Consider the following 27586-nt stretch of genomic DNA (forward strand, 5'->3'; position numbering starts at 1 on the left):
AATTATTTTTTTCGTATACACCTGAGTTATCTTTAAATTGATTCGGAGAACTTTCAAATGATCATAAATTGGCACTTGATTAGTGTTTCTTCCTGATGCACTAATGTATAATTTCTGCATAATATTACTTGAAGAAGGAATTCTTAGAAAGAAAATTTTCATATGTTCTAAGAAATAGCGTCAAACAGAATTGCATTTCACTCCTTCTTCATAATAAATGAAAATTTTCTCTTTAAATAAGAAACGAAGGCCCGTACAGTGAAAACTTGTACTGTGAAAGCATAAAGTTTTGTGCTATTTTTTATATTTTTTTACGATTATCTTTTTTATGACTTATTATTTCTTAACGAAAAGCAGAGAACGAAAAAAACAATATATATTTACATCTCTCTTTTTATTTTTCTCGCAATTCGGTGTATTCTAAAAGGTTTTAAGAATATTCATGATTTTAAATGCATTTGTATACTGTCTGAGTGTGAATTTGTCTTGCTGAAAATAAGCTGTAAAGATGAACAACACAAAATAGAGAGAGTTTCGAAATGAATTTTCTCATTTTTTTTCCAAATTCTTGTAAAACTGAAGAATGTGAAGGCATAACATCTTGAAATAGAAAACCTAGTAAATATAAATATTTGCTACGTTTTTGTCATTGAAACCCACATATATTTGATGAAAAATATAAAGCATATTAAAAATTAGACAATGATATGCGTTTATTTCTACTTTTATCACTTCTATTCTCACAACTAAGCAACATTTTATTTATATATTTGAAGACCATTTTTGGCACGTGTTGTTTATTTTAAGTATTTAAGCATTTTTACTAAGTTTCTAAACCTAAATTCTATTCCAAACATTTTTTATTTCATTATTTGCTATACAGATTTGGATTTGCTTATTCCTTAATTTTCATTGTAATCTGCATGAAATAAAATAGGATAGTTCATATGGAATTCGAAATACATTCATTTACGTTAAAAAGAAGTGCATGTGATTAAACAATAATGAGGACAAAGGTAAAAATGTGAAAAATCAGTTTTTATTTCATTGAAATGTTGCATTCCTTTGAAATTTTACATCCAAGATTATTCAGACCTCTCAGCTTAGATGACTCCATTGATGAAGCTTGCAGCAGTGTCAAAGATACCTAAATAATGAAAAAAAATGATTTTGAAATCTTCGACATAAAATAAACCACAAAAATCTGAATCAAATAACAGCGTTTATACTCGAATAAAGTTGAGTATTGGAGTTTTGAAGTAATATATACATTATTGAAATATAATTTTTTTGTCTCTGATTTTCAAGGTTTTAAGAATAACAAATATATTCTGTGAAATATTACTTTAAATATTAACTGTAACGCAAAAAACTTTTTTTAATATTTAAAATATATATAATATGTATATAAATTACCAATTCTTTTAATTGCATTATTTTAAAATGTTTTGTTTAAGTAATAAAACAATGAAGCTTTGATAAATATAATTGTAAAAAGAAATTATTTGCTTAGGCATTTCGCTTAGAAAGTTCTGAAAAATAAAAAAAAATAAAAAAATAAAAAAACAAGATTTTATAGGTGTAAGCAAGAAACACAATATGGTTCTTTAACTTGGGAATAAATTTTATTGAATGAAGTATAATTACTCTAATTATAAGTTCATGTAAATTAGGATAATTTACTTAAAGTTTGCTGTGAAATCTTTTACGAACATTACTTTTTTTCAAAATCATCCAATCTCATTTTTGATCCAAACTCGTCAGTTAAAAAATATATATATTTTATAATTTATTTTTTCTCTTTCAGGTAAAAGACAATTTATCAATAAAATATAGAAATATAAAAATTTTCTTACTTCCACCACCATGATGTCCATGTCCTGCAAATGAGAATAATACATGAATTGGTTTATTTAAATAACAGAAGAATTAAAGGAAATTCGAATACAGATATTAAAAAAAAATAATTGCTTATAGATTAAAATTCTAACAGGAGTCAGATACAGATTGAATTTTTATGGTATAGGTAAATGTATCCCGATGAATAGAAATTGCAAAATTATCATAAATAGAAATAATTAGTAAAGGAATGTCATGTTGATATTTCTTTAATAATTATTTTTCTAAACGATACTTTGCATTGAAGATGAGTGTAGCATTAAAAAATTATCTACGTGTATGGAACAAATTTTAACTGCATATTAAAATATTCCTTTCATCCTGTATTAATTAGCATATTCTATTTTCCATTCATATTTTAAATAAAAAAATTAATTCTTAGTACTGAATCAAATTGTAAAACAGTAGGTACTATGAAATAAGAAGAGAAATATTGCTATTAATGCTCCTTAATTTAAATGAAAATATTGTATATTGAGAGCAATATCTAAAACTCAAATTTCGCCTCAAGGCATTTTTAGCACAAAAATTATTTAAACGAATAATTTAAAATGCAGAACAAATATTAATGGTATTTATAACCATATTCTGAAAAACAGTTTTATGTGACATTTAGCGGAAGTTTAAAAACTATATTGATATTTTTTATTTCCATATATGTTTATATAATTTACTCCACAATGTAAAAACAAGTATAGGATACCAAAAATAACAATTTTTGTGAACAAATATGTACAACTAAAAGCGTTATTTAAATTGGTCAATACATCTCGTTCACTGATGTGGTTTCTTTAATATATCTATGTATGTTTTAGATCCACAATTTTCTTTGAATGCCTGATAGGCATATGGTACCAAGACAAATGTCCTTATACAAATTTGGCTGAAATAATAAAAAATTTTTTTGCAATATGATACTGATTAAAATTCACCCACACCCTTATGTGTTTTATTCACAACTATGATATTTTCTATGTCAAGGCACTCAATATTAATAAGTTGATAAGATAAATAAATATATTAATTTGAAATAATGATAATAATTATTAACTTAAGAATAGCAAATTTTTTTCATGATATTATATATAAGAATCACGCAATACTTTAATACCGCAATATAATTTATAAATACCTTCTAAGTTAAGACATTTTTAAACCTTTTCTGTTTCATAAAAAGTAAAAGTACGCATATTTTTTATCAGCGTTAGTATTAATAATCTGATTGAAAAAATAACAAAATTATATAAATAATATGAATACGTGATTCTTTTAATATGATTCCCAAACTTTTATAGATAAATACTGACTTTTAATTAAATGTGCGCAGCAGTTTTTTGACTTCCACCGAAAAAAGATTTTCAAAATAATATGATGTGATATGATAAATATCATTTGTGTAATATTCACAGTAGCTTAGTTGAATTATTAAATAAAAGTAAATTCATAAATCCTTGAAATAAATTTAATCATGACAATTAAACTTATTTCAACATGATATACAAAAATTTCTTAACAATTATTATTTGTTTATTAATGTACATAGTTTGAAGACTTTTCATCATTGCTAATATAGACACAATTACATCATTATTCAAAAACATTAATTCTGTCATTTTCATATGCTAATGAGATAAATAGAAAGATAAATTTTGATTTATTGAATTGATCTAAATATCATCTTAAGCTCTTCTTTATAATGGTTGAATTTTTTAACTAAAAGAAGTTTTGTTTAAAGCATTGCAATATTTCGAAATTATTTCCAGATAAACAGGCGAATTTCACTTACCATGTCCTTCTGTAAAAAGGTAAAGTGAAAGGGTGAAATATTATAATGAAACAAAAAAGATATGTTGTATTCATTTAAGGAAAAAAACAATGTTCTGCAAAACACATTCATATTATTACAAAGTAGTTAAATTTATCGTAATTGATTTGTTTTCATCACGAATTTTATATTTTTGCAAATTTACTATTTTCATGAATGGTGAATCTCTGTAAATCCCATTGACAGAGACTCACCTTTAGCTGAAATCACATTTACAAATCCCACACAAATGTAAAATCACATTTACAGAGACTCACCATTAACTGAATTGTCGCAATGGTAGAACTTATAGAATTTATTTCATGAAAATTTAGTTAAATTTCCTTAAGAGATAATATTCATAGTTATAATTTTTTTTCATTTTTAGAAATAAAAATGAATAGATTTATTTCTTGCAAAGAAATAGAACTGTTTATTCCTAATTTTGCTACATTTTTATTCTTTTTCTTTCTATTCTTAAATATATAATAACTTCCTGTAATTATTTAGTGGCATTAAATTCAGAATATCTTGAAAGTAAAAAACTGTTGTACTAGACAGTTCTACTAGAAAGTAGAAAACAACTGTAATACTAGATGCACTTACACGTACAAAGAGATGCAAAATGTTCCTCTATGAGAACAGTTTTCTTCATTTCTTTTTTTACCAAAAATTCTAGACTGAAGATTTGAATTGCAATAACTAATTTAATGATTTCATTTTTGAATCTTTCAATTTCAATTCCTTTTTGTTCTATTTTTTGTGCCCGAAGATGAGAGGCAATTAATGGCAATATTTTGAGATTCTTTTTTTGAAATTTAAATTGAGTTACAGACAATAAAATTTGATAAGTGTGTTTTTTTTAAATCTCTTACTAAATTATTTTCTATTTTTAACTTTTAAATATATTTTCAGTGTAATTTGCAAGCTTTACAAGTCAAACAAATTTTGTTAAACTCTTTACTGAAGCCGAAAACGTTTGCTCCACTAAGAATGTTTGGCGGTGAAGAAAGTTAGGAGAATTTGTAACAGAGTTGAAATTTCATTGTGGCTTCTTGTATTCAGTAAGAGTTAGGATCAAATTGCTATCACTAAAGCCTCTTGAGTCGAGCATTTCAATAAGTATACAAAAGATATGTGGAATCTCTGGAATATTTTAGTAAGTTTTACAGATATTTATTTATTATTTCTGACGATTAGGAAGAAGGGTTCTGGAATAAATGTTGATGAATACATGTTATAGATATGTAAAAAAAAACTAATTTAGTGAAAGGAGGAAAATATCGAAATTTTGTATTCAAAATCTGTTTTTACCAATTAATGGAACAAGATACCTGAAATCGATTATGTAATTTTAAATATGTATTTAATTTACTTTTCTTTTAATAAAAATGTCATTCCTTTCTTATTTTTTGGACTCGAATGTGCATAAATAGTTTTGCTGTTTTTTAAATAGTAATGTTTCTTATCAAATTTGTTTAGATAAGTTACTGAATTTCTAATTCATTGTTTATAAACATAAGGAGCTATATTTGACATAAGATTCATGCAGTTTGTTTAAAAGTATTTTGAATATAATTTTCTTACCTCCGCTGTTCTTGACTTTGTAATCTGTAAAATTAATGAAACGGTTAAACCATTTATTTTGAAATTTGCGTTAAATGAAAAGAAAGAAAAAATTCATTCCAACCATAAATTTCAAGCAAACCTTTGAAATCTTAAAATTGACTAGTATTTTATATACATCCTATTGAATATGTCTTTCAGATTTTACTCTACATGTAAAAGGAAACCATAAAATGTATATTTTAATGCTCAACATATTTTAATGCCTTTTGTATTTTATAGACTATAATTTTCTTATAAAATTATTCATGACAAAAATCTCTCTGCCGTTGAACATAATAAACGAGCTGTTTAGATATGCTTCGGAGCAAAATTGTATTTCGTTTATTGTAAGAAGTTTCATTGATTTAGAAACTTTACTAAATATGAAACTTCTTATTTTGCTTTGGATAGCTATATTTAATGCAATGTATAGACCAATAATTTTCATAATATAATTACATTAACTGAAATTATTTTTATTTGCTTGCAATGTTTCTCTTCCTAATTTAAGGGGGAAAATTATGCATCATCATATTGATTAAATATTCAAATTATTTCTATAAAATCCTTAATATCTGTATATATAGGTTTCACTTGAAATGAATATGCTTTTAACATACGATGATATAAAATTATTCAAGAAAGTAATATATTAATAATGAAGCAACTCACGGTGGACTGCGCCCATAGCTGAAAGCGAAAAAAAAAGCATGCGTTATATAATAATCATCACAGACAATATATACTTGTAATATGTCAAAACTCATAGAATAGATATAAAAGTATTACTAAATCATGAAATGCTCACATTTTTCTCTCATCTTTAAATACAAACTTTGGTTACAGATAATATTCCGTCCCATTAGAAAATATATCATGGTATATATTTTAAAGCTTCCATTCTAATACTTTTCAGAATAGTAATTATATTCTCAATGTCTTAAGTAAGCTGAGAAAAACTAGTATTGCGCATGGTTTTATAAATGGTAAGTGTAACCTTTGGCATCAGCGAATCCAGTAAATGCACATTTAAGTCTTCAGCATTCTCTTATTTTCTACAATATCAGTTCAAGAATAGTTAATACGTGTTTTTGAAACGCTCAACAAGCCTTTCCTTTTGACGTACATTTTGTTTTTCCGAAAAGGGGATAGGGAATTACGTAAAATCAGTTTCAAATTAGAATCATTAAGTTTTAACTAAGTCTATGAAATTATTTTAGTTATTAAATTCATATGATTTGGAAATGTTCAAATAACTAACTGTGTAAGATAAGATTTTATTCTTCTTTAGCTTAAAAAGAATGGTTTGAATGAATACTGAAAAAAAGGAATTGAAAAAGGCATTTTATTTATATAATGATTCTAATGTAATAACAATAGGAATAAGAATCGCATGTACGATCGGATGTTCTAAAATTTTAAACGCATTCACAACAAATATATTTAATATAATGTTAGAATTACTTTTAGGAAATAACTTTTATTTTGATATTTACAAATATGCAGAATCGCGAAGGATTTCTATTACAAACATAGGAGACCGAGCCAGTTGCTTAGCTCAAATTTCTGAAATGTTATCAACTTACAGATATTTCTACTACTCCACACTATTTGAAATTAAAAACTCGAACAGTGAGGGTGCTGCTGTTACGTCGATATCTAAGAGATAATGCTTCTGTAGTGTTTTTTTTTTTTTTTTGATGTTTTGTAATTTTTGATCTTTTTAAGATTTTACTGATAAACATAGGAGATATTTGGTCATCAATACCTTAGATGATACGTTTTTCACAAACAGTACTTATTTTTCTTAATCTTCTTAATACTTCCAAAAAGATCAAAAGTGTTAAAACTTTCCCATCTAGGCATGATGGCCAGGTAAGAAAAAGATATCATTACCTTGATACAAGTGTTTTTCATTGTTCGCTATATAAAGTTTATAAGCAATTTTTTTAAACGTATAACAATGTTTAGCTTAATCAGTAAAAGTTTTTTTTTGACATAATGTAAGTCGTATAGTCCTACAAATCATAGATTGACGAAATAACCTTTGGAAGATATATTTGTTCATTAAGTAACACGTAAGATGTAACACGAATATTTAAAGCAAGGAAGGCAAGACGTATAGAATGCAGAGAAAAAGGAATTGTTACTAATAACCACTGAACTGTTTCCCATAAAATAATTAATAACCCTAGCACTTAACCCATCAACGGAATGTTCTAAAAAAGTAATAAACTTTTTTTTTGTATATTTGTTTTGGGGTCAATTTTCACTTTCCATCAAAAATATTGGATAGAAGGTTACTGCAGCTATAAATTGTGATATGAAGGGATAATCAAGTTCAAAAGGTAAGAAATTAGTATTCAGTTTTTGTTAATAATAAAAACAATAATTTTGAGATATAGTAATTTACTATGAACTGAACATGAAAAACATTCATCATTCAAGAAAAAATATTTAAGAATGTTTGTGTATTATTATATTGTCTAATGTCTTGTAAAAATAAAAATATATTTAATTTTTATCAGAATTGACATTTTGCCTTAAAGACAAAATTATCTTGACACAGTACTGGTGCAATATGATCTTTTTGTATCATCATTTTCTCTTAAAGTAGCAAAATAATACTGAGTATATTAAAATAAAAATTTATTGAATTGCGTACAATATAAAAATAGGATTCTTCTAAATGTATGTAAAGAAAAGCAATTCCCCTCAAAATTAATTTATTAAAAATGACTCAGCTGTTAAAATTATCAACTCATTCTTGTCTACCCTAATTAATTTATATGGTAACACAATCATTGAGATTTTAATCATGATACTTTTTTGCTAAAAACATACTAAAATCAGCAGTAATTAACCATTTAAATTCTGTCTTGAATGCATAAAAAAAATTCTTGATAAGTATTAGTTAATATTGACAATAGTTTTATTCTATGCTTGTTGATGTGATTATCTATTTTTACCAGATTATTGGTTTCTAAGCTTTTCAACTGAAAAACAAATAAGAGTCCAGGGTTATCTACTAGATAGTAATTTGGCATTCTTAGTAAAAAAAATAGTACAAAATTTAAATAATTTATCTCTTTTAGAGAAAATTTTGATTGGTTTCGGATTAGAATTGTGATACAATGCTCTTTTTCAAGAAATATATATTTTGGGATTCAGAAGCACAAATTTAATACCGAAATTCTGCATGCATCAAAAAATAAAATAATGATTAGCCTCTGTTTTTGAAGTAAATAATTCATTGGACAAATATTGATAAGAAAAGAAATCATTTTAAGAAAGTCTATTAATAAAATAGTAATCAAATTTTGCTAAATTTACATGATTTTAGGATGACTCTAAAAATAGAGCAATGAGCTTACCCATTCCAAGGATGGCGACAAGGACAAGTAATAGAAGTACTGCTTTCATTTTAAGGCAGGATGTAAACTGGTTTCAGTTTCAGAATATTGAAGTATCCTTTCCTCCGCCTTATATAGGATAATATTTTGCAATAAGCACGGTTCCCATACAGATGATACAAAATAAAAAGATGTATTGAACAAACAAAAACTTGTGTAATCACTATGTTTCAGTGATTTTAATCGATTGCTGACACTTACTGTATAAACCCATAAACATTTATAGAGTTAAAAAATAAAAATAAATCATGTTAGTTAAGAAACTGAAGGAAGCTTTAAATTTTATATGTTTAAAGTTCTTCGAAAAATAACTTTATATTGCCTTTAGATTCTATAGTTTTACTACAATCGATATTTTACCATTTTATTATCGCTGTGTTTATTATATCCTATCGTTTTAATGAGGGTAAAAACCTATATATATGTACAAAAATCGATATCAGATTTTTTCAAAACATTTTCGGGGGAATCTTAGAAGTTTATAAGCCATACATTTGATAATCCATTGTAATTTGATTCTCTGGTAAGAGATATGAATTATTGCATCTGAGTTTAGAACAGTATTCTTATTGCGTATCTAAAATCTCATTTTTGGGTATTGCCCCAGGAAGGGCATGCAATTTAATCTTTCTCTCAAGAATGAGTCTTCCTCGTATGATTTTTTGACTATTTGATTTTGTGAACTTGCCAGTGTTATCCAAGATATTATACCAGTTGCAATATTTATTATCTAAGACGATGAGAAATGTAGTATTGTATCGACTGATTGTGTTTTCTGTGTTATAATGTCATATTTCCTCAAAAATTTTAAAAACAGAAGAAAAAGACATAAATTTATAAAAAATATTATTCCATATAGATATGAAAGGATTAAAGGAAATGATATACTTCGAAATGTTTCAAAGAACTTTCTATCAATAAATACTTTTAAAGTGTTTTTAATGTGCGTTTGGATAGCAAAGAACAATAATGTCAAAAAAAATTTAATATTCGTACCTGCAATATTATCCAGCTTATTTTCATAGTTTTCTTTAGTGAAAACTGCGAGGAAAACATTGTTTCCAATGAATATCTTATCTGAAAATAATTTGGAAAATCTTGATATTTTTATTTTGTCTTTAGATATTCTTTCAACGTATCGCATGTTAGCATAACAGCTTAATAATGCTGAAACTATTTGCTTCATAAAATGGAAAGAAATCGTTTACATTTAAACAGTGAACAATGACTTCAGTGTATTCACCAGTTTATAAAGGTATATTTTACTCATTTCAAAGCAATAGACAGTTCATTGTTCTCGTTCAAGCATTTTTATAAGTAATAACTTTATTTATTCAACCATTCAAGTTGCAATTCCACCGAGAAGTATTTTTTTTATTATTATTATCATGTGAGAACATGATGTTGTTTTGATTAGGAGGTTTTGAAGCTCGAAGCTCGTAGGCAATGAATAAAGAATAAATGGCAATTTTCATCATCATCTTTCAATTACATATATTTTTTACCGGCTTTTAGTAGTTTTGCATTATTATTATGTATACTTTTTTGAAAGCAGATGCGTTTTTAAAAAGTTGAACTGCTTTTACCAGTATTTATTATTATGTATGTTTCTTTGACAGCAGATGCTTTTTTAAAAGGTTGACGTAGAACTATGACATCATAGCTGTTATTTCATCTCAAAATCGGTCGAGTTCCAAAACTTTGTTCCCCAGCTAGAAAAATTGTAAATGAAAGTTTAAAAAAATTATCAATATATATATATATATATATATATATATATAGAGAGAGAGAGAGAGAGAGACCGATAGAGAAGTCCCGTGATTGTTTCAAATCGGTTTAAACTGGTTAAAAACTTAAATTAATTAAGACAAATAAAGACTTAAAAATAATAATGTTCTTACATGATAACTCGAAATTTGCGATCGTAGCTTTCATTTTAATTTTTATTTACCTCTTCCATAATATTTTTACAAACGAATGTCTTGAACTTTGATAATATGTTTTATTAAGTCGCCAATCAAAGTCTAAAGAATTGTAAATTCATTTAACAAAGAAGAGTTTATTATATTTTAGTTTATATGATTTTTCAACTGAAAATATATCATATAAGCTTTATAAATGTGCCCATGTCTTTTACAAATATATAGATCATATATTTGTATTGAAAATAATCTTAAGGAATTTTATTTTGAAATAGACATCCAGTAATTAATTATTTTACTAGCGCTAAATGGAATTTGTAGGTTTTTTATTAATTATTAAACAAACCATTATTTGCTATTAATTTTTAAAGTTTATTCCCTTTCTAAAAAGAAACATTCTTGGCTAAAATATTAAAATAAATTATATCAGACATTCAAAATTCGTATTAAGGTCACTAAAATTTCGCAAAAGAAAGGGATTTAAAATTACGATATAAGTCAATTTTAGTTCTATATTAAGTTATATTACAAATTGGTTAGATATCTGTGGCAGTAGAAAAGTTTTCAACGTCTATGAGAGCGAAATAATTTCTCGAAAATAGATCATTAATCTCGTCTACTCTCTTCAGAGAACTTATGCATCGGCTTTTCAATTACAAGTTTTATATTCCTTTTTTATTCCAGATCGCATACGTGTAAGAAACAGGATTTGAGGAATTTCTAAAAAAAATGGCTTTCATGACTTCCTTTTTTAATTTTTTAAAATATTTTTATTCACACGTAATATATTGTAGTGATGATGATTATTTTAATTAAAAGAATTTAAATTTGTGATCATTTAAAAGAATTAAATTGCATTTATTTTATTTTTTCGAAAACTAGTAAATGAGTATGCGGAAAAAAATCACTGACCCGAACGTTTCACAAATCATAAAACACTAAGTAAATAAAGTTGTTTCTTAAGTAAAATATAAACGCTCCAGGTTAATCTAAAAACACTTATAAGTAAGCTTATATAGTAAATATGCTCCTTCCATTTCCGATTAAACGGGATTTTTCACACTCTTCGATAGTAAAAGATAATAATCTAGCTGAGAGCATCTTTTTTTATTAAATAAGCTAAGGGTAAAGCTTTTGCTCAAATTTATATTGCTTATTTGTATTAAAATATAAATAAACTTTTGCTAGTCCTTCTCAATTCATGAATAATACTGAAACATTTACACGTCAAACATTTACGACACTCACAATGCAATTTACCTTACAAGCATTATATATTTTTATATAATAAACGTCTGCTGTTTTTTTTTTTGTTTTTTTTTTGCAGGCGTCCTGGCCAAAGGGTAGCACAACTTCTCTGTGAGCTAGGCTTTCCGTGTTCGAGTCCTGGTTCGGGCATGGTTGTTCTAAACCTTGTGTGTTCTCCCTGTGAGGTGCGTGAATGAGCCCGCTATAAAAAGGGGTTGTGCAAGCGAGTGTGCGTGTGCTATCTTCATTTGAGCTAGAAGTCAGACTTCTGCCCTCAGGTGCTCAGGGGTCTTTATCCCCAGAAGCTACTGCGCAAAAATTTGGTTTAAAATAGTGACACGACAAAAATAAAAAAAATAAACGACTGTTTTGATAAAATAAAAAGAATTGTCAAATTTATAGATAACAAAATTATCTTCTTGGATAACGGAATCGGTTTTTTACAGACAATAGCAATATTACGTGGACATGTTTAAAATAATCCAGCAGAATTCCACGCGCTTCCTTTAAATAATCTTCATTAATTCGTTTAAAGTTATTATACTATTTAAAAATGATGTGGTGAAATGTAGATGATTTAGAAGTTTATAAAATATAGATGAGTTAAATTAATAGTGGTGTAAGTAGCATTCAATAAAAGCTTGTTTAAAAGTATAATCAATGCATATATTCAATTAAGTTCAGTTCAATGTTTATGTTCAAATCAGATCCAAGAAAATTTTAAAAGAATGACACATTATTTTTGCTTCCCAACAATACATTAAGTTTCGCGATACATTAAACATAGAAAGAAAATCTGACTTATGCCGTTGTAACTTTAATCCATCCATATCATTTCATGAAGCAGGTGAATATACAGAAATCGCTGTTTGCAGATAAAAATACGCGATTTATATGTTTACTGCAAAGCCTGCAGTTTCAGCGTTATTATGACTTGAGCAAATGTTGATATGATCATAAAAAAAGTCCTTAGACCTTAATATTTCAAACATTACATTGTTCGAGTCTGATTTATCACATGTTACTAATAAGTAACATATGATAAATCAGACTCGACTTGTTGGTAAATAATTCCATGTTAATCTATTACCAACAATCACCACGCACAAGAAAAGGAAACTTTTCAAAAATATGTGCATATAAAAAAACATTTTAGAGTCTTATGAACAAACCAGCACTTTCCTAACAATAAATCTATACATCTATTCTATTATCAATGAAATAATTCAAATTATGGGAGTTTCGCTTCAGTCCAAACAATTATTTTAAAATGCCTAAGATCAAATTAAAATTTTAATGTAAATCTTGGAAATAATCTGACAATATGATTCAAAGTATGTAACTTACATAATGAATGAATTTTTATATATTTCCTAATTGTTAATTTATAAACTTTCATTAGTGCAAAAATTCTTCCAGGAATTAAAATTACTCGATTCAGTTATGGGTACTGTGGAAAGGCATATGTGTCTGCATTCAGAAAAGGATACCTGAGATTATATATTTATTAAATATTCTAATTTAACATAAGCATCTGATTAGTTTTTACACATATTGTGTTCCGTTTTAAAGGCTAATATCTAATAAGATCTTCTATATTAGTAGAAGTAAGTAGTAATTAGTATTATTAGTAATTAGAATTAGATATAATAATAACACATTGAATTGGTTTTGTTGTTAAATATATAACGAATCTTTCATGCTTTGCTCCGTTCTGGAAGAAAAGGTAAATATAAATAATTATTGCATCTTAACATTAAAATAAATGTACTAAATTTCATTTAAACGCAACTTTAAACAAACATTTGGTGATGCACGAATATTACTTTTTTGAATCTATAATTTGGTATTTATAAAATAGCAACAAATTAATTTGTTCAAAATTCTTTTTTTTTTCAAATAATTTTTATATATATATATATATTCGTTTTAGTAAATTTTAAATGTGTTTACCGATTTTCCTGAACGCTGGTATTCATTATACAAAAGATTCCAAATATACAGGGGAAAAAATTTAAATCATATTCTTTTAAAAATTTTCGTTTTGCATCTAAAAAAAACTTTTGTTCAAGTTATGATAAATATAACATAGCATTCTTATTTCTAATTAGATTTTTCTTAAAACATTTAGTGTGAAACATTGTAAATCAAATATAAAGAAAAAAATACTAATGCATTATTTATGGCAGATTTTTTTTATTTTGAATGTTTAATTAAAAGCCTTCTTTTCTAATAATGATATTCCTCGTTTTAAACATTGTTTTTTCTCTAGTAATTTTTTTTAATTAATAAGCTAAAGAGGAAATTCAAATTTCGATATTGTGATATTCTTCATTTTGTTCTTGTTCTGTCTCCCTCTTTTATTTGTTGGTGACATTTAAAACATTGGTTTCCTAAAGAAATATGCTTATGATAAATCTAAACACGAATCCAGAGTTAATCTTATATTGTAATTCTTTTTGCATTTTCAATCAAGAGCACACATCCATAAGTCTTATAACACATTAGGTATGATCATCTCGATGGGTCAGATACTTAGCTAACCCATCGAATTGTTAATTGAAGAGAAATAAAACAATAATAAAAAGTTATACATTTTGTTCATACTTTCATGTACTTTTCATATTCGTACCTTGATTATGCCTTTGGTTCATACCTTTTTTCTTGATTTAAACCACGTTTGGAATGTTGAGATTTTATCAATAAATGAATGCTATTCATCTACAGCTGAATAAGATCTTTAGATGATTCTTGGCATAGCTATGAATGAGAATTTTTAAAAAATTGCCATTAAAGAATTTTAGGAGAAATGTATTATGAAATTGAGCAAAGAGTAAATGTTTAAGAAAATTATTATCATTAATTTAGTATAAATAGGTCTTACGGAAAATACATTTGAAACAGGAGTTTAAAAAAAAATGGCATTAAACATATAAAAACATCTCGAGAAATTTCAATTTCAATACAGACAATAGCATGAATGAAAATGTCATGAAATTTTATTATGAATGAAACATCATAATTTTATTTCGGCAGATGTGGTCATCCAATATATACATATTTCTTGGTTAATATGAAAAGCTTTGATGCCAGAATATAAGAGTTGGTTTTTTCTAGTAAATGTGTAATTGTAATTTATTACAAGTCTGTGGAAAAGTTTTGTAAGTATGATTGCTTTATTTTATTATTTCTGTTATTGTATATAAATATTGTATACCGAAATAGAGATTAAAAATCTCCCTTTACTATTTGATGAAACAAAAAGAATTTAATTGAACCATTCTTACTATAATTTACTCTACCTGTTAATTTATAAGTACACATACTTCGAAATAATACAATTATAGAGTTCCTACTTTATACTCAAGGGATTTGTTTTTATTTTATTTTAACTGAAAAAGCTTGCTGTTGAATAGTTTTGTGGAAGAATGAAATTATTCTGATGCAAAATTAAACAATAAAAATCATTCTTTTTTACTATGGAAAGTTAATGTGAGATAAAATAACAACAAAGTGATGAAATATTGTTACAGATCGTGTGTCAAATTCAGTTAACAAATCTATTGAAATTAGAGAAGAATTAAACAGAAATGAAATTTGTATTTATGATGCAAATTTTTGCATTTTAAGATAATGTAAAAAAAATTTTTGTGAGATGATATTTTAGGAAGATATAGCTGAAAATCAATAAAAACTTGTTCAAGGCTTAACTATATTTAGATCATTTTTGATCTATAAAAATCTTACAGTGATTTTTTTTCCTTGTCTTGAAAAAAATGCCTACCTCTGAACAAACAAGGAATCATTCATTCTCATCTTTCTCATTCATTCTCATCAAGAAATCATTCATTCATTCATTCTCGGAATACTGAATCACTTTCAATTGTTTTCAAGTGCTGCATCAAATACAATGAATATATATCCACCACAGAAAAGAACCTCATTTCCAAATATTTCCAAGAATTTGACAATCATTAATCTGAAAGAATTAAGCATGATATTCACTTAATATTTCATATTTTTGTAATTAAGAATAATATATATATATATATATATAAATGAAAAGAAAAATATTTGTATTCGTTTTTTTTAACCATGGTACCAAATATTTAAAAAGTGTAGAAAAGAACCATTAACAATTGTCTATGGATTAAGGTATATTTTTTGTCAGAATGAATGAGTTTTAATGCATTAGAAGTGCTTAGTGTCTGAATATAAAGAAATCAAATCACAAATGTATTTAAAAATCAAATTAATTCAGAAATCAACAAGAAATATAAACTATTATTATTTTTATTTTATTTTAACTTGTAAAGGCATACCAAAGCTACATCCAAAATTTATTCACTCGACAATCTTTAACACAAACAAGGGTAAAATACAATAGTATGAGTTTTATAAAAAAAACTATAAAATAAATGACTCTCCATCAGATACCCATATTACTTTATTAGTATTTAAATATACAGCTACATTGATATAGAAATATATTATTAAACAATGTATTATTTTTTACTTTGGGATTTTATTTAATTCTAAGCTTTATTACGAATCTATTTTATGTTATTTCTTTCTCTGACGCAAGAAGTCAGCATAGTGTCGATTTCTGATCAAACACAATGATTTCTTGCGTCATTTAATATATATGAGAATCACCTAAAGTATGTTCTCGAAACTGTAAATGAAGCACATAAAATTGAGATAATAAAGTCATTTTATTGTCCCATGATATATTTGCAAAGAACTTATCCTTCAGAATATAGCTGAATTTATAGATTGCTTCTTCCTAAAACACGTGTTCATGCTCTTGTATCTTACTTCCCGATCCAATTCTGCTTGTTTACTAACTTATAACTGCCTACGAGAGATAAAAATGAACTCATTTTCGAAAAACTTTTTGGTTTTACCTATTTGCAGCAAAATTCGATGTTTATTGCAGAAAAATTCGATGTTAAAAATATGAAAAATTGTTAAATTTTTCAATATTTGAATAGTATTTTTTAGCAATTCTTATTCATAAAATTTTTAGGAAACCTTATTTTCTTTAAAATAACATTATTAACTGGTGTTTATAATGAATGACCCAAATCAGTTGTTCACTTCATTCTTATTATTGTTCGGATTTTCCTTATAACGTTTTTCAGAAATTAACAAGCAGACTGGAAATTTACAATTTGATATTCAAAAATCGATTAAGAAAGTTTTCTTTAAAATATATGAGTTTTTTAATACTTTCTGTGCATATCTTTTTGATTCACGTTTATGGTTGCAGTAATTTACATAAGAAAATGCTCTTTCTCTCTGAATAAACAACTTCTGTAAAAATTCTATTTCAGAAGAAAATATGTTTTTAACAAGCTGGTACTTTATTTACCCTGCAGAATAAGTTTAAGGTATTTCTTACATTATTCATTTCTAAAAGAAAATAATGAATGTCAAATTTTGTTTAGATAAAACGTAAGGATGCAGGGTGATATGAAATAATTCCTGCATCTCATTGATTATGATTTGTAGAGTTTTGTGTTAATAAATTTTGATTCATTTTCATTAATATTCTCATTTTAAGAAGTATGGATTGTTTATTTTGATTTTCTGTATAATCGGGCTGAATATCCTTATTGGCACCTTTAATATTTATAAAATTATTATATTTTTTAAATATTGATTTTCTATTAAGCTACATATTCAAAAGATCGAATCATTGCACTACTTAGTTCATTGTGCTTCTTCTTCAAATCTGTTTTGTTAGATCATCATAGATCAGATACTAATTTTTTCTATGTAAAAGGGTTAGTATAAAAGTACAGTTTAATTGTTATCATAAAATAGAATTAGCTTGTTTAGACCCCATAACATATCAGTTTAATCCTAGCCTACCTCTAAATAAATCAGCCTTTCCATCCAAATTTAAATGCAGACATATGACTTGTAATAAAATGACTTCTATGTCTTCCAAAAGATGTGCAATAATTATTTAACATACTAATGTTCTACAAATTCTGAAAGTACGCCTGGATATCAGAAAATATCAAAACTGACATCACTCCACTGAAATTCAAAAATAATTTTATTCCGAAGACAAAGATACCACTTAGTGTCATTCACTAACGATCTGTTCCAGTGATTCTTAAACCCACATTAATTACAATCAAATAATAAATATATTTAGAACTGGTCAATGTGTTCAACGGCTTCCTGGTCATCGACAATAAGTTAAACACAACACTAATGATTAGTTACATTTTTTTTAAATCTTTCTACTAGTACCTATATTGTAATAAGAAAATTTATCATGCCATTAAGCTGTAGCTATGTAGGTGCCACATTTAAATTTTTGAATTACACGCATTGCTGTATTTTCAAAACTCGATTATCAATATCTTTTTAGGATTATATCTTTTCAAGAATTTCTATATCAGAGTGAAAATATGTAACAACTACAGCATAATCTTTGATTGTCACTTCTTAAGATTGGCTGTCGAAGAAAATGACGAAAGATACAATTTCTGTTACGTAAGCCTGCCTGCAAATTTGAGTAACAAGTTCAATTATTAACGGGATTCCGTGCTCACTAGCATATCATAAGATGTATATACCAAATGTATTGATATCATGTTACAATAAATGTTATTAATTTTTAAAATCTCTTAAAGTTTTTTTAGAAATATAAAGTATTTTTGTTTAAATCAGCAACTGATAAAAAATGTTGATTAATCAATGAATATTTTAAAAACACTTGATTAATTTCATTAATACTTTTTTTGATGCTATGCATTTTTGGCGTATTTAATATAATCAAGTCTGTTAGTAAAAAAGTAGATCAAGTTCCAATTAGTTGGCAACTCTTAGTGAATTCGGAATGATTTCAGTTATGTGCTTTAAAATGCATAACGATTTTTAAGCGATAATATTAAGATGCCTCTCTATTTTATTAGAAATATCAATTTAAGTAAGGATGCAGTTTTTTCAGCTTGCTTTTTTTAAAAGCCGTATATACTTAAAAATTACTTAAATTTTTTATGTTGGAAACACGTTAAAACACATTCATTTCGTTAGATTCTCTGTGCGTAATAAACATGATTTAATATTTCTATGTCAAAAGATAAATAAGATTAATATTATTGGAAAAAATAGTAATTTTTGCCACTAAATGTTGAAAGACAAAGATAAGTCAACGCTAAACAAAAATTTATACTGCATTAATAATTTTTATATTACTGTTCTCAATGAAAGGGCAGAACTCATAAACGATTATTTGAAAATAATTTTTGTTTTACCTAGCAAATTAGTTAAGCTGAACTCTAAATCATCGGTAAGTTTCTAACAAAGAAATAAAAAAGTATTGCTACAAAACATATATTTCTTGAATTACTTCATAAATATATTTCTTTAAGCCGGTGTCCTAGCATAGGGGTAGCATGTCTGGACGTCCCGTCTTCGAGTTTCAGTTCAGACGTGGTTGTTCTTCTTCTATCTATGATGTGTGTGATTGTGCCCTTCTGTAAAAAGGGGTTATTTAAGCGAGTAGGGGAAATAGCTAAGTCGTACTCTTGGGTCTAGGGGTTTCTGAAAAAAAAGAAAAGCTCACTCGGCTTAAACCGCTGACAGATAACTGTCAGAAGGCTTGTAAAGTTCCATAAGTCACAACACAACAACAACATTTCTTTATGCAGTACGGATTTCTGACATCAAATTTGTATAACTGTATGAACGTACTACAGTACATACAACTTGATGTACTATGCGAACGCACTACTGAGAAGTAGCTGGATAAGTGACATTAGCAATTTGAGCAAGCTTCCTTCGAGAAATATTCTGATAAATTAATGTTGAAATGACAAGCAATAATTAACCTTTTTAATGAAATAAAAAAAATGTTTAATACTGAAATAAATCCTTAGTTGTAGCTAATATTTTTTTCTGTCTATAAAAAGAAAAAATAATACCTAAAAATTTTTAAAAACGATTATATTAAGAATATAAACTTAAAAAAAGTGTATTAATCAGGATCGTTTCCAAATAAACCATTTGTGTATTGTTTATCAAGCGGTGATGAAAATTTCGATTATTTTCTTTTCTTATTTTATGATGTTATTTCTTTATATTCAGTGAATAACTTTGATTAATAAATAACAATGACTGTTCTCAAATAAATAATATATTAGAAAGGAATATTTTAGTACTCATTTTGTATTTTATTTATAATAAGAAACCTAAAACCTAATCATGTCATAAAGGAGGCTGTTCTCTTAAAGAATGCTGCAGTTATTGATACATGCCATGCAAGGAGAATATCTCCTTTAAAAAAGAAGGTTCCAAAATTTTATTTGATCCAAAATTTCGATTTCAAAGTTAGTACCTTAGAAAAAAAGGCTTCGTGGTAGAGGAGTTAAGCGAAATTATTCGTTTTCAGTTTTTTTTTTTTTTTTTTTTTTTTTTTTTTAAAGAAATATTTAATCCAACGCAAAACACTTTATGTTCTGAAATGGAAATCTAGAGTCATAAATGAAAGATCCATCTTTGACTTCAATACATTTCAGAGAAGAACACAGCATTTTTCAATGCTTGAATAAAAATTACTTTTTTCTTTGCAAGAATTCTTTCAAAATTTCAAAATTTTTATCCTGAGTAAAATTAGGAAAAAAATAGTTGAAATTTTTATTAGTAGTTGTTTTATAGTACTAATAAAAAATACTACTATACTTAAAATAATACTACTATACTTATTTTTATAGTTGTACTTCCTTGTAATATTTTTTCGATTTTTAGAACACCTGAACTATAAATTGACTTTTATTTCGAGACAGTTTTTCAAAAATAGTTTTGACATAACATTTGTTAATAAATATGTCATAAATAGTTAAATTGTTGTAAAATAACATAAATATAACATTGTTAATAAATAAACTTTAATAACATTTGTTTATAAAGCCCATATTTCTTAAAACGGAAATATGGGCTTTATAAACAAATGCTGATTAAAAGATGTTTTTGTAATAGAAAAGCAACAAAATAAATTAAGTGAAATCGTTTTAGAAATAAGAATTCTGTATGGAGTGGAATATTTATTCATTTCAGTTTGGTGGCACACATATATATTTATATATTCTCTATTATCAATGCTTGATTCTCTGTTAGCTATTAATTGTTATACAATAGCGCAATTTAAATTACCAGCAATTTTATCGATGCAGTCTTAGAATTTGTTTAATACTTTTGCGTATTTGGTAACATATAATATTAATTTGTTTGTAAATAAATTCATCCTTTACAATCCATTGTACATGTGTGCGCATTAATTTATTATTTCACATTTTGCACATATGGAATAATAATTGATATTATTATCCATGAAGTGTTATAGCAATGACAGTAGTTTTTAAAGAAACCGTTTTATCACAGCATTTCTTCTATACTTATATTTGAAAAACATTTTCTCTCAACTGAGAAATCATGAAATGCTTAATCCGGAGAATCTCATGTATTTTTTTGTTTCTTTGTTTTTATTTCGTTTTGTTAGAGAATCTTTTTTATCTCTCTCTTGCTTTCGCGATTTCTTTACTTATATATTAAATTTATGATATTCGTTTATGGTTTTATTTATATTTCTGAAGTTTATTAGCACACATGTATAAATTTTACGTCATTCTATCTGCTCAAACTTTATTTATTTTGATTCTGAAATTATCTTATATAACTGAGTCACCATCAATATGATATTTTGCCTTTAACTCTTCCTTAAATGGTTTGAAACGGTTTAGGAATCAATAGGAAGGAATCTTTTTTTAAGAGAAACAAACATCGAGAGTGAATTATAATTCAGCAGAAACAATTTAGCAGGGAAAAAAATGAATAACAATGATAATGAAGAATCTGAGAAGGTTGAAATTTCTGAAATGATAAATTGGGATAAAGACGAAGAACTGATTGTTTTAAGACCACATCAACAACTTTAGCCTGAAAATAGGCTGCGAAATTAAGAATAATGAATTCCTATTTATTCGATTCCAAATGAATAGGTCTCTATTCATCAGTAATGACCTAAAGAAAAAATATTTATAACTCAATGTTTTTCTTTTTAAAATTATTAAAATACTGTCTTGTAATTTCAATAACTTTCAAATACTTTAGTTGAAGCAAAAGGAAATTTCATTGACTAAATTATTTTATTTGTGATATTTATTTTTAGTTTGCTCCTTAATAAATGGAACTCAAATATTTGTGGTTTCCATCCGTTTTATCTTCAGTCAAATTAGCTTTTAGTCATGTTCATGTTAAACTATTAAAAATTATTTTAGGGCATTCATCTCAATATATTCTATTATTTATCATAATTAGATTGCTGTAGTTATCTCTCATTATCAGAAATATAGTTATTATTGAGGAATATCTTCATGATTCGATATTATATTATTACAAAAAAATTATATCTTATTAAAAGTTTCAAAATATTTGAGAAGCGGTGTTAATAAAAATCTGAATACAGATTCAATAATTCAATAAATATAAATTCATCAAAAAAATTTTCATTCCAAAAATCATTTATAATTAATGACACAAGAAATTTATTATATAACTTTATTGATAGATAATATTCTCATTCAATAACTTTTCGAACAACAGTAAGAAAAAACTTCATAAAAAGTACTCTGAATATTTTGAAATATAGAAATAAAAACGTGGCATTCATATATTTATAAAATTGAATACAACATTCTAATCTCATCCTCTTCCGTTTAATTTCTAAACAATATTTTGAATATGATATAAAATAAATTTCTATTAATTCATCTTTGATATAAAGAGTAATAGATTTAATTCAGATCATTCATCATAAAGAGAAAGAATCTACGAAAATAAAAATAACTTATTTCGATTGAAATGTGGTTGATACATTTTTACAAATGTGTATATTTTGATCAATAACATTGAAGTTGATATGGAAAAGAGAAATTATTTGCCTACAAGGTTGATAACGTTTGTGGTGATAAATTGGATGAAAATTACAGTGGATGAAGATTATAGCGGAATGAAATCAAAAGCAGTGAATTACAAGTTACAAATTTGTAATCAAATAAAATCAACGATTCCAGATTCTATCTGTGAAATAATAGTAAAGAATTAATGGGTTTTTTTAGATACTGTAACTTGCTGTTAATAAATAACTAAATAAATTAGTGTTTCTAATCCAAATAACTTCAGATAATTCATTAAAGCCTCCTTTTTCAGAATCTGGCATCTTCAATCATAATTGAAATTCTTTATTAATATTAAAACAAGAAAAACATTATGATAAAAGAAAGGGTTTCGGACTTTATATTTCCAGGAAATATGAAGAAAACAGAAATACAAAATGCTAGGATTTGAAATTTTTTTAAGAATTATATTTTGGTTCAAAAAATTAAAGTGTATAATAATATTTCCAGGAAATATGAAGAAAACAGAAATATAAAATATTATGATTTGAAATTTTTTAAGAATTTTATTTTAGTTCATAAAATTAAAGTGTAAAATAATATTTTCAGATGGCATATTTATGAATCTATGGATATTTCAGTTATAAAAGTTTTTCAAAAACTGCATGTCTTATAGATTATCTAATAATTTGCCTAATTGTTCAAAGTGCTTTTTGTAAATAAAAAGCAAAAAAGAAAGAAAGGGCATAATAGTATGAATTAGATAGTAAATTTCATTTCTAAATGATACATAAGCAAAACATCCTCGGAATCCTGTTATATTTTTCTACCCTCCAGATCAAAAGCAAAGTTAAAAATTTAAAAAAAAAATGTACTTATATATATTAAGCATTCATTATATTTTGCTATTATATTCTCATGCTATTACAAATATTATAAATGATCACACGATACCGCAAACTATTTTAGTCATAAGCTTAAACCAATATAAATCTTAAATTACTGATAATTTGCAATAGAGGTTGTAAAAAGATAATTTCAACTACCAAAATGGATGTCACCTAATTGCAAGCCATGGAATCATGCTTGCAATATGCCTACACTTTGATTTTAATGATTTAATTCCATCAATTTTAAATGTGTAAAACTCTTGATATTTACATTTTCTTTACCTTTTCAAGACTACAAGAATGTTCAATTTTTTACTAAAAACAATATTCAATTTACTAATCAAAATTCAAATTTAATAAAAAATTATAGAGCTCAATAGTTTTTATTTTTTAATTTATTAAGAAAATAGCACTGAACAATTTAATTGTTTTAATTACATTAATGCATTTTACATGACTTTAAACTAAATATGTACATGGAGTAAATTCTAAATTTGAACTTTCAAAAATCAGTTATTACGAAATTGAACAACATTTACAGGTTTATTTTCTTAATTTCCCATAATATACTTAACATTACGTCTTAAGATTTCAAACAAAATATCTGACAACTAACGATTCTCTAGAAATGGCCCGGTGGCAAGCATAAGCATTAATGAACACAAACTCTATCTAAACCAAGTTTGTTTTTCATACGTAGAAATAAAGGTTGAGAAAAATGTGTCATAATAAAGCTATTTAATAAATCGATTTGTGGCAATTTGTAATTTCTAATTGAAAAATACACGATAATCTGAATTTTTTTATTTCTTCTATTCTTCGTTAATTCTTTATTAAAGTGGCAAACATTTTTTCGTCATTTTAAGTATATAAATTGGCGTCCAGAAGCCTCATGGTGTAACTACAGGCTTCAAAATTCATAGAATAAGGTGTTAAATTAAATATTAGAATTAAACTTCAAAAAAATGTAATAATGTAAAGCTTGCAAAATCTGAAGGACATTTTAGATTTCCGGAAACGACCGAATAAGATTTGAAGCAGCTACCCGTTTCTGGAAACAGACAATACTGTTCCACGATTGTCGCTTATTCTTTAAAAAAAATGATACTAAAAAAATTAAAGATTTTATACGAGACATAAAAAAGCAATTACTAAATAGATTTGCAGGTTGTTCTAATTGATCAATAGACGATAAACTGTTTTTATATAATTCATTAATTTTTATGGCCCCCGTGGAAAACATTTTTTTGGCAATTTCAGGTATATAAATTGGCGTTCAGAACCGATCCTGGGCACTTGGATTATCCCACTAGATCCAACATCTTCACCATGAAAGCTGTATTTCTCTTCGTTCTTACGATTGCCCTGATGGCCATGGGTAAGTTTAATGTTACAATTTCATAAGTAGATTTGTGCCCATTGCCCCTTAGATGTGCCCCTTAGATGAATATTGATTCATCTAAGTAAAAAAATATTAAAAGAAACTTGGACGTGACTGTATAAATGCACTGTACGCCTTTATAATAGTTGATAATATAACATTATCGCAATATTTCGGAAAAATCTGAAAATCAGCTGACAAATAATTTTTCGCATAAATCCTATCCACTAACTGAGACTGAGATCCTCATTAAATTATTTTTTCCTTTCTAAACTGAAAATAAAGTTGGAGAAAGCTAATATAAATAATTAATTGTTTTCATGTTTAATAAAAGATTTGTATTTGAAAAACCATCTCGTTTATAATAAATGTTTTCTTTTTAAAGGAATTTCAAACATAAATGATTTCAATTGAGTGAAATGTGTTAATTAAACAAATATTTGCAGTACAGCCCCAGAATGATTTGTGAAGATAATGGTAAAAAGCTGTAAATTTTTAATGGCTGTAACTTTATAAGCTATGAAGTTCTCTGCAAGCAATCCCGTCAATACAATTGTTTAAGCCTATTCATTGATGAAAAGATAGGAGATCTATTGTCTACTACTGACATATGCTGATAGCACAAATCTATACATGGACCTGTCTATTAATACGATGCACTAAGCACCAAATATTATGATTGCATTTTCTTGACTATGTAATGATCTTTATGTCACTCAGCTATCCGCTATATGGAATGGTTCTTTATGATAATAAAGAAGACGGCACCCTGTATTTTGAAAACGTGTTTTAGTCTATTAGCGGTCAATGTAATATTTACTAATTTCGTATGAATATTACATCGAATTGTTTTCAACATGTATGATTAATTTTTCATTGACACTCATTTGTAAATTATTATTTTAATTCAAAGTAAGAGTTAGAGTAGAAATGGTAGAGTATTATTACCGAAATATGCAAATAGTTCTTTTTAGTCTATGTTCTTAACTTCTTCATAGTGGCAGATCTGTTTTCGCTTCAGTATCAAATTTCTGGAAGAGACCCGACTTTCAATTTAAGATTTCACTGATTTTCTGTAATTGAAACATTAATACAAGTCATTTATGATCTGAATATTATGATCCAAAAATTTTAACTTTGTACGTAATTTGGACTTGTATATTAGAGAGTTCTTATATATAAAATCTTAATTTGACTTACCAATGGTATTACAGAGTAATTTATCATGAGTTCTTGATTTAAAAATTAACTATTTACAATAAGCCAATCAATATTAACCCCAACATACTATTTTAGATACTATTTTAATTTATTATTATCCTTGAAGAAGGATATATATATAAACTTTATTCAAAAACTGAAATTAGTAAATAGATATATACCAGTGCAATATATACCAGTTTTACTAAATTAAAATTTAGATTAACCCGATTCTTTTTATCACATATAGCCATGGGTGCTGTTCATCGTGAGTAAACCTATTTTTGTTTCATTTCATTTTAACCTCAGTTTGAAATTTGTTAAATTCTTATTTCATAAATTTATTTTCACATTTAAATTAAATAATATTTTATTTTCATTTATGTATCAGAAAAATATCTAGTCAAATAAACACTCTTCGAATCAATGTAAGGAGTTTTATAAATTGAGCTTAACATCAAAAAGTATCTAACAGTTTGCTATCCCCACTTTAAATACTCCTACTTAAATCTGTAATTTCAACATTATAATAATTCTTGCATGTTTCCAAATAATATTATTAGTATTCAAAAGAAATCCACACATTGTTTTCCTTATCGATATGAAGATCATCAAGATTATTTTGTATAATCAAAACATTGGGAGTAACAATAAAATTCTTTGACTAATAATATTGTATAAAACTCGTATAAAGTTTGCATTACTAAATGAACTGAATGCAATGAAAATTGGCACAAAGATTTAAATATTGATACACTCATCCACAAGAATAAAACCTCTTCTTATAAGTATTTCCTTTACAACATAAAGAATGTAACTTCAAATGAAGACTTTGGTTATCCTAAAATGGGTCATTGCGGTATTTATTGCGGTCAAGGAAATTACTGATATATTTATGTATCTGATAAAATTCTGATTATTTATTATCGATATACTGAATATTATTTTTCATTTTTCCTTCAAATTTCTGAAAAGACTGAAGGAATCAGAAAAAAAAACTCATATCTTGTTTATAGCAGGAATTCTTATTAATCATCAAGAAAACTATTACTCAAAAATGAATTAACAATTTTATGGGTAAATCAAAATTTATTTTACAATATTTAATAAAAATATATTATGCAGAAGGGAAGATAAATGCATTTACAAGTCGATATTATCCCTGTTACTTTATTTTTAATACTGTAAAAATTCTTTACTCACTCTAATATAAAGTATTTATTTAATATGGTTTTATTAAAATTAATTTTTATATTTTTTAAGATTATGAAGGTAAGTGTGTTGTTTCTTTTAATACAAAATCCT

At 25.9% G+C, this 27586-nt stretch overlaps 2 long non-coding RNA genes across 3 annotated transcripts; one reads left to right on the forward strand and one right to left on the reverse strand.

Annotated features, from left to right (window-relative positions):
• Window positions 1-1019: 1019 nt before the first annotated feature.
• On the reverse strand, window positions 1020-8812 carry LOC129961902 (uncharacterized). 2 transcript variants are annotated; one of them, XR_008783849.1, is made up of 5 exons: window positions 8686-8812; window positions 5984-6001; window positions 5291-5314; window positions 1857-1880; window positions 1020-1147 (listed from the first exon to the last, which is right to left on the reverse strand). It is a non-coding gene; the product is annotated as an uncharacterized LOC129961902 (long non-coding RNA). The 2 variants fall into 2 exon arrangements; XR_008783850.1 differs by lacking the exons at window positions 1020-1147; window positions 1857-1880 and adding an exon at window positions 3683-3694.
• Window positions 4782-26601, forward strand: LOC129961903 (uncharacterized). Its single transcript, XR_008783851.1, has 3 exons — window positions 4782-4862; window positions 24961-25078; window positions 26532-26601. It is a non-coding gene; the product is annotated as an uncharacterized LOC129961903 (long non-coding RNA).
• Window positions 26602-27586: the final 985 nt, after the last annotated feature.

Source organism: Argiope bruennichi, chromosome 2 (genome assembly GCF_947563725.1).
Source record: "Argiope bruennichi chromosome 2, qqArgBrue1.1, whole genome shotgun sequence".
NCBI classification, from domain to species: domain Eukaryota; kingdom Metazoa; phylum Arthropoda; class Arachnida; order Araneae; family Araneidae; genus Argiope; species Argiope bruennichi.